Genomic DNA, 9,886 nt, shown 5'->3' with positions numbered 1-9,886 from the left:
ACGGCGACAACACTCTCTTCCTGGTCAGGCACTTCCTGTTATACGGGGTCAATGCTCACTTTGACAACACTCTCTTCCTGTTCAGGCACTTCCTGTTATACGGCGACAACACTCTCTTCCTGGTCAGGCACTTCCTGTTATACGGGGTCAATGCTCACTTTGACAACACTCTCTTCCTGGTCAGGCACTTCCTGTTATACGGGGTCAATGCTCACTTCCTTGTCAGGCACTTCTTATTATACGGTGACAACGCACTTTTCCTTTTCAGGCACTTCCTATTATACAGTAGGGTTGCCCCCTTTTCTTTAAGTCAAACCCGAACACTTTAGCGCCACGCAGCAATTTTTTTAATAGTATAAACTATACATTTATTTTGCTATTACATAACATTTCTAATCATATTAAGTTAATCACAAGAATTCCCCTTTACATCAGAGTCCGCAGAGTTCCTCTTTTACATCTGAACTCACAGAGTTCCCTTTCACTCTAAGGGGGGGACTCTGCAGACTCTGATGTAAGGGACAGGGTGCTCTGGGAACCCTGATTTAAGGTGGAACATTGAGAACTCTGATGTATGGAGAAGATTCTGATGTAAGGGGGAACACTGTGGCCTCTGGTGTAAAGGGGAACTCTGATGTAAAGGGTGCTCTGAGAACCCTGACTTGCCTTAGTGTATTCACTCACTCATTCCTTGGCAGTTAGCACCTTCAAATTTCCAGCCTCGACTTTCCATTTCTGAGGCACAGCGTCGGGGATTGGAGTGTGGGTAGACACAGAGGGGTAGGAGTGTTTGGGGGGTGGGGTGTGGGTGGAAGTTGCAGGGAAGCCATAGTCAATCTAAATAATGTGTCGGGGTTTCAGGCAGTGTGAAACCCGGACCCATGATTGCAAACCCGAACTGTCCGGATGAATCCTGGACAGGTGGCAACCCTATTATACGGTGACAACGCACTTTTCCTTTTCAGGCACTTCCTGTTATACGGTGACAACACTCTCTTCCTGCCTTCCCACATTTCACCAGCATGGTCCATGTTGTCACCATCAGGAAACCTGCCCTGAGAAATGCCATCGCTCAAACTGGAAGTGGCTGCAAAGAAGCTCTGCAGTACTGAGCTGGAACAAAGGACGAAGAAAGGTGAAGAGAAGCTCAATGCCTTGTTCTCATATGCTGCAGCCTTTGCTGCACCCTTTTAACCACTTCAGCTCTGGAAGGATTTACCCCCTTAATGACAAGGCCATTTCTTGCGATTCGGCACTGTGTTGCTTTAACTGACAATTGCACTGGTCGTGCGACGTTGTACCCAAACAAAATATATGTCCCTTTTTCCCCCACAAATAGAGCTTTCTTTTGGTGGTAGTTGATCACCTCTGTGGTTTTTATTTTTTGCTCTATAAACAAAAAAGACCAACAATTAATAAAAAAAAAAACAAGAAAACAATTTTTTCCCTTTCTGCTATAATACATATCCAAAAAAAAGTAGAAAAACACATTTATTCATCAGTTTATGCCAATCTATATTCTTCTACATACTTTTGGTAAAAATAAATTTCCAATAGGCGTATATTGATTGGTTTGCATAAAAATGATTGCGTCTACAAACTACGGGATAGATTTATGGACTTTTATTTTTCTTGTTTCTACTGGTAATGGCGGAGATCTGCGATTTTTAGCTGGACTGCGACATTGCGGCGGACAAATCTGACCCACAGTGATGCTTTTTTGGGGGACCAAGGACATTATTACAGCGATCAGTGCTATAAAAATGCACTGATCAATGTAAAAATGACCCTGGCATGGGGGTTAACACTAGGGGGGGGGGCGATCAAAGGGTTAACTGTGTTCCCTGGGTGTGTTCTGACAACGTTCTGCCTCTGCACACAGCGATCGGCAGACATCGAGTCCGAGGGTACGTGCTACCCCAGTGCGGATCGCCCATGTCCGCTATCCTCCTTGTAGGGCCCGATGTACAGGTACGTCGGTTCGTGCAGGAGAGCCGACCTGCCACAGCATATATGCGTGAGCTGGTGGGCAAGTGGGTCAAGCTAACTGAGGTGGATCTCTTTTCAGAGGCATTTGACAGGCGGTAAGGGGGTTATGTGTCACCTCCTCATCGCCTGTTTTAACCTTGAAAATGGCGACCCACCAGGGTGTCACTGCATCACAGGGTGGCTGCGGTGGGGCCCGAATCAGTTGAATGGGTCACATTCACATCATTACCTCCCTCTAAATTACATCTCCTTTCATTTTTGCTGCAGCGAGGAGGCGACATATTTTCCTCCCTTGTTCCATACTGAGTAGTACTTCTGCACAACGTGACCCATCCCAATAAATAGGGCCACGCCGCGCTGCAACCACTCTGCAATGCCATTGTACAGTGCTTCTCGGACAGTATTCACAGCGCTTCACTTTTTCCACATTTTATGTTACAGCCTTATTCCAAAATGGATTAAATTCATTATTTTCCTCAAAATTCTACAAACAATTCCCCATAATGACAACGTGAAAGAAGTTTGTTTGAAATCTTTGCAAATTTATTATTAATAAAAAACAAAAAAAGTTCCATGTACATAAGTATTTACAGCCTTTGCTCAATACTTTTTGAAGCTCTTTTGGCACCAATTACAGCCTCAAGTCTATTTGAGTATGATGCTACAAGCTTGGAACACCTATTTCTGGGAAGTTTCTCACATTCTTCTTTGCAGGACCTCTCAAGCTCCATCAGGTTGGATGGGGAGCGTCGGTGCACAGCCATTTTCAGATCTCTCCAGAGATGTTCAATCGGGTTCAAGTCTGGGCTGGGCCACTCAAGGACATTCACAGAGTTGTCCCGTTGCCACTCCTTTGTTACATTCGCTGTGTGCTTAGGGTTGTTGTCCTGTTGGAAGATGAACCTTCACCCCAGTCTGAGGTCCAGAGCACTTCCGGAGCAGGTTTTCATCAAGGATGTCTCTGTACATTGCTGCATTCATATTTCCCTCGATCCTGACTAGTCTCCCAGTTGCTGCCTCTGAAAAACATCCCCACAGCTTGATTTTGCCACCACCATGCTTCACTGTAGGGATGGTAATGGCCAGGTGACGAGCAGTGCCTGGTTTCCTCCAGAGATGACACTTGCCATTCAGGCCAAAGAGTTCAATCTCTCTTTCATCAGACCAGAGAATTTTGTTTCTCATGGTCTGAGAGTCCTTCAGGTGCCTTTTGGCAAACTCCAAGCGGGCTGTCATGTGCCTTTTACTGAGGAGTGGCTTCTGTCTGACCATTCTACCATACAGGCCTGATTGGTGGAGTGCTGCAGAGATGATGGATCTTCTGCAAGGTTCTCCTCTCTCCACAGAGAAATGCTGGAGCTCTGTCAGAGTGACTATTGGGTTCTTGATCACCTCCCGGACTAAGATCCTTCTCCCCCGATCGCTCAGTTTGGCCGGGCGGCCCGCTCTAGGAAGAGTCCTGGTGGTTCCAAACTTCTTCCATTTACGGATGATGGAGGCCACTGTGTATATTGGGACAGAAATGTTTCAGTACCCTTCCCCAGATCTGTGCCTCCATACAATCCTGTCTTGGAGGTCTACAGACAATTCCTTGGACTTCATGGCTTGGTTTGTGCTCTGACATGCACTGTTAACTGTGGGACCTTATATAGACAGGTGTATGCCTTTCCAAATCATGTCCAATCAACTGAATTTACCACAGGTGGACTTCAATCAAGTTGTAGAAACGATCAGTGAACACAGAATGCACCTGAGCTCAATTTTGAGTGTCATGGCAAATGTGATTTGCCTGCTCTGCTCTATGGACCCTCCAATCAACCCAGACGGAGGGGGATGAATCCGTTTTTTTTTTTGTTTTTTTTTAGTGGATCGGTTTGGAGGCAGACGGGTGTAAACAGACACAAGTCTGTTTACATCCGCAGCTTCATAGAGGTGAATGGGGGGGGGGCGATCGGGTCAACCTTAAAAACAGACAGGCGGACCCAATCGGACCGATCGCGTGAAAGTAGCCTAAAGGTGTGTCCACACTATAAGAAAATCATAAGAACAATTCTGTCCGAGGAGTGATCATTCGATCTTTGTATAGTGTGTGCACAACCTTCGACACCCAATTCAGACTTTTCAAATGAAACTTTCCAAAACGGATGAACTGCAAAAATGTTCTCGTACGTGAACAGAACAAATGATTTTCATTTAATGTGTACTGTTTTTGTACGAGAAAAATTGGATACGAATGAAACACTAACCACTTGCTGACCAGACCTTTTCTGGAACTCTTTATTTACAAGTTTAATTTAAATTAGTATTGTTTGCTATAAACTTACTTAGAACCCATTATAGATTTTTATTATTTTTTTATTAGCAGAGACCTTAGAGAATAAAATGGCAATTGTTGCAATATTTTATGTCATGCTGTATTTGCGCAGCAGTCTTTCAAGCGCAATTTGTTTGTGAAAAAAAAATTGAATGATTTAAAAAAAAAAACACAAAAACACAATAGTTATTAGACATGTGCAATTCGTCTAGCTCTGAATTCGTTTTTTAACAAATTTTGACAAATTAGATAATTCCGAAATTTCCAAATTTTTCAATTTCTGAAATTTCTAATTTCCAAATTTCAGATTTTCTGAATTTAGAATTTCCGAATTTTTGAAAATTTGAAATGAGGAAATTCGAATATTCAAAATTTCGTAAATTTAAAAATAAAAAAAGTGGAAATTTGAAAATCCAAAAATAAGAAAGAAAATCTGAAAATTTGGGAACCCGAAAATCTGAATAACTAATAATAAATATGAAATTACAGGTATTGTAATTTCCTTTCAAATTTGGCTGTTAGTGAACATAACGAGTACGAATTTATCCAAAGTTCCGAATTATCTGACATAACGAATGCTGTTTCTAAATGAATGGAACGTAACAATCTAATTATAATAATAATAAAACCTTATAATTATAATTATGTATTATTAATTTAGTCCATTCCATTTGTTTAGATGCGGCATTCGTTATTTTGGATAATTTGTAACTTCAGATACATTTTTATTCATGACGTTCACAAACAGCCAAATTTAAAAGACAATTCCAATACCCATAATTTAATAGTTATTATTAGTTAGTTATTATTTAGAATTTTACTGATTTTCTTTCAGATTTTCTAATTTTTGGATTCCAAAAATTCAAGAATTCTTAAATTCAAAATTCAGAAATTTGAATATTTGGAAATTCTAAATTTGGAAATGTAAAAATCCAAATTTCTGATTTTCGAATTTTCAGGTTTCTGAGTTTCTGAATGAAACGAAAATGAACACATTTTTTGTCAGTGCACATGACTAATAGTTCCCCCAATTATTTTTGTATAATGTGAAAGATGATGTTATGCCAAGTAAACAGATGGCCAACATGTCATGCTTTAAAATTGCGCACGCTCGTGGAATGGCGACAAACTACAGTACAGAAAAAGCTCGGGTAAAACACGCTTTTAAACCACCTCTGGGTTTATTGTCAGTAGGGATGAGCCGAACACCCCCCCGGTTCGGTTCGCACCAGAACTTGCGAACGACCCCCGCGTTCGGTACGAACGTTAGAACCCCATTGAAGTCTATGGGACTCGAACGTTCGAATTGGAAAGTGCTCATTTTAACGGCTAATATGCAAGATAGTGTCCTAAAAAGGGTTTGGCGACCTGCCTCCTGCCTCAGGGGACATGGGTCACTGCAAAAAAAAGTTTTAAAAACTACCGTTTTGGCGGGAGCACTGATTTTAATGACGATTAAAGTGAAAAAAAAAAAGTGAAATATTCCTTTAAATATGGTGCCTGCGGGGTGTCTGTAGTATGCCTGTGAAGTGCCACGTGTTTCCCGTGTTTAGAACAGTCCCTGCACAAAATTACATTAAACGGAAATAACACCATTTAAAACTGCTTGCGGTTTTAATGTTATATCTGGTTCCTGCAATATGGTTGAAAATCATTGAGAAACATGGCATGGGTAGCCCTCCCTGCCCATTACCAGCCTATTTGGGTCTTGTACGCATATTAAGGGGAACCCCGTACCCATATTAAAAAAAGGAAATACGTGTGGCCCCCAGGCCCTATATACTCAGAACAGCAGTATACAGGCGGTGCAAACAAGACAGGGACTGTGTAGGTTTGTTGTGTTAAGTTGAATCTGTTTGTCATTTTCAACCGGTACATTTTTAAAGTGTAGCTCCAGTCAAAAAAACTATCTTTAAGCTTTTTGGAAAACATAGGGAAGGGTTATCAACCCTGTATAATTTGTTTTGTCGTCCATCTTTTTTCATCTCACTTGCTGCTGTCTCCTTGCGTTTGCAAGTAGGAGATGTTTGTAAGTTGGATGTTTGAAAGTAGGGGCCTGCCCTATATTATAGCGGTATGTACTGGGTACAGAGCACGCAGACAGCACGCACTATCTCCTAACACTACTGACTGCAAGCTCTATTATTAACCACTTGTTAGCCCAATGTTTGCATAAAGTGAAAGATGAAGTTATGCTGAGTAAATAGATATCAAACATGTCACTCTTCAAAATTGCACATGCCCGTGGAATGGCGCCAAACGTCGCTACTTAAAAAATCCCCATAGGCGACGCTTTAAATATTTTTTTACTGGTTACATGTTTTGAGTTGCAGAGGAGGTCTAGGACTAGAATTATTGCTCTCGCTCTAACATTCTCGGCGATACCTCACATGTGTGGCACATGCGAGCACATGGGGACATGGGCGCTTTAATTTTTATTTAATTTTTTTATTGTTCATTTTACTTAATTTATTTTAGTTTGACATTTTTTTTCCCAAAAATATATTTTTGATCACTTTTATTCCTATTACAAGAAATGTAAACATCCCTTGTAATAGGAATATGGGTTGACAGGTCCTCTTTACAGTGAAATCTGGGGGGTCAATATGACCCCACATCTCACCTCTAGGCTGGGAAGCCTGAAATAAAAAATAAAAAAAAGATTCTGGCTTTGATCGTACTGGCGAGTTGGTAGAAGCACCGGAGGGCGGTGAGGGGTGGGGGGCGTCTATGGCTGGGTATTTCAGGGTATCACCGAGTATGGCTGGGTATCTCTGAGTATGGCTGGGTATGGCAATTTATGGCAGGGTATTACAGAGTATTGGCGGGGTACTACAGAGTAATAGCAGGGTACTGCACTGCAGAGTAATGGCAGGGTACTGCACTGCAGAGTAATGGCGGGGTACTGCACTGCAGAGTAATGGCGGGGTACTGCAGAGTAATGGCGGGGTACTGCACTGCAGAGTAATGGCAGGGTACTGCACTGCAGAGTAATGGTGGGGTACTGCACTGCAGAGTAATGGCGGGGTACTGCAGAGTAATGGCAGGGTACTGCACTGCAGAGTAATGGCGGGGTACTGCACTGCAGAGTAATGGCGGGGTACTGCAGAGTAATGGCGGGGTACTGCAGAGTAATGGCAGGGTACTGCAGAGTATGCACTGGTATTGCAGAGTATTGGCAGGGAATTGAGGGGTTAAATTCGGTGAGCAGCGATGTGGGCACTGCAGATGCAGCCCACATCGCTGCTGACACCGATCTCTTTCCCCTCCGCTGTACCGATCGGTACAGAAAGGGGAGGGAGGAACAGGCGTCATAACATGACGCCGGTTTGTTTCCAAGTGATCACTCCGTCATTTGACGGAGCAATCACGTGGTAAACGGCCGCTATGAGCGGCCGTTTACCGTGATGCGCCGGGTCCTATGGACCCGGCGGTCACGGATGCTCTCGAGTGCGCACACCTCGGGGCACGCGAGAGCAGAATTCTGGGAGGCCGTTAATTAACGGCCTCTCTGAGTTAAACAACCGCCCTGAAGCCGTTAATCGGCAATGGGCAGTTGTTAAGTGGTTAAAGCTAGATCACTAGCTATATAGGTGAGGTGAATATAGTGGTGTATACTGCAGTCAGGGCACAGACAACAACCACTACACAGCAGCAAGATAGGAAATCAGCCAAAAACGATTGGTGTGTACTGTGTTGAAGGTACACAGAACACCCACTGCTTCAGATGCAAAGTAACACACTACAGGAGGCCGCCTTAAAGGCGGCCTTATATAGTGTGGGGCGTGCACTACACAGCCTGAGCTATGATTGGCCACAGCCTGAGCTATGATTGGCCACTGCTCCCAGGATGCCTGTGGCCAATCATGGCTCTCCTCGCTGCCGGCGCTGCGATTGGCCAAGCATGCGGGGTCACAGTGCATGCTTGGCCAATCATCGGGCAGCAATGCACTGCGCCAACGCAGTGCATTGTGGTCCGCGCGCGCGTCACTCGAATTTTGACGCGAACGGCCAAAACGTTCGGAATTCGCCGAACGGCCGAACGGCCGAACGGCCAATGTTCGAGTCGAACGTACGTTCGACTCGAACACGAAGCTCATCCCTAATTGTCAGCATTCAGATCCTTGGCTGGTTGCTTGCACATATATCCATATAGAAAATAGAGGAAACATAATAGTGTGATACCGTTTATTTATAATAATAATTTATTAAAAGTTACAATCTTCCCTATAGTAGGGTACTCACATTTCATAGGTGCTATAGTGCACCACTCTATACAAACCAGAAATCATAGAAGTGCTGTATTGGTGTGTCCTCTCCTGCACTGAGAACACTCAGTACAGGAGGGGAATTCCCCCTGAGGAAGATACGTCATTTTCCGGTATGGACACGCGTTGGGGAGGGGACAGGATGGTGTGTGAGACGGCGGAGTCTTCTGAGTACAGGAGAGGACACACCAGTAGAGTAATATTACTTTGTTGGAGATAACAGTGTCAGTATTAAATATGATGACTATATGATTATATTTGGATAGCGCAGCATTTTATTCGTTTATATAATTAAATTTACTAAGGATAATGCACAAGGCTGGGGCAACCTCTCTTTTTTCTATTCCTTTTCTTGACTGCTAAGATACCCCTATCTTGGAGGGCAGCAAGGCCCGAGAAATTATCCTTTTGAACACTAGATTACCCAGACATCACACTTGTGCGCAAGAGTATTTGTTTGTTTGCTGCTATAAGGATGAATAATACCCTTTGTATAGGTGTAGGCCATTTATATACCTTATGAATCCTGAATGGAATACTCCCAGGCAGGGGCATTGCTAGGTCTACAAAAGATCTTGGGCTAGAGCCCATAGCAGCATAGTAAAGAAAGTTATGCGATTGGGCGGGCATACACATGTATATAATATACGTGTGTGTGTGTATTTGTATGTGTGTATATCCCCAGAGAGCCTCCCCTCCCCTTGGGGACCCCTGCAGGGACTCAGGGCTATGGGCCCCAGATTCGGGGCTGTAGCCCCAAAAGCCACCCCTTAGCGACGCCACTGCTCCCAGGACGTTGCTAAGTGAGGCCTAGTCGTCACTGCTCACCTCTACCATCATAGGGGTGAGCTCTTTCTCTGATTCAAACCCCCTCACATACTCTTTCTCTTCCCTGATGCAATAGCTCTGTGCTCAGCATTTGAGAGCTCGGATGACTAGGCCTCACTTAGCAACGTCCTGGGAATATTCCAGTAAGGCATCATGAGGCATGTAAATGGCCTACACCTATAGCAAGGGCTTTATTCAACTTTAATCAGAGCTTCTCAATTTGTTTTTATCTATAGATGCCCCTTTTCTTTTTCCTTTTCCTTTTTTTAGGCAGATTTGTGGTAAAGGTGAACTATCCTTTTAAAGTTGCATGACAAGTCACACCCCATTAACGGCAATGGAACCGTTCTAATCTGTGCGACTCAGAAAAAAGTCCCTGCACTACTTTTGGTACGACTTCAATATAACTTGCATTGACATCTGTTAACCACTTGCCACCCGCCCACTGTCAAATGGTGCGGCTCTCATTCTGGGATGACATCATATG

The sequence above is a fragment of the Lithobates pipiens genome, unplaced genomic scaffold (assembly GCF_037356315.1).
Source record: "Lithobates pipiens isolate NorthernLeopardFrog02 unplaced genomic scaffold, aLitPip1_a1.2 Scaffold_28, whole genome shotgun sequence".
Classification (NCBI taxonomy): domain Eukaryota; kingdom Metazoa; phylum Chordata; class Amphibia; order Anura; family Ranidae; genus Lithobates; species Lithobates pipiens.
Note: the sequence above shows the minus strand (reverse complement) of the source record.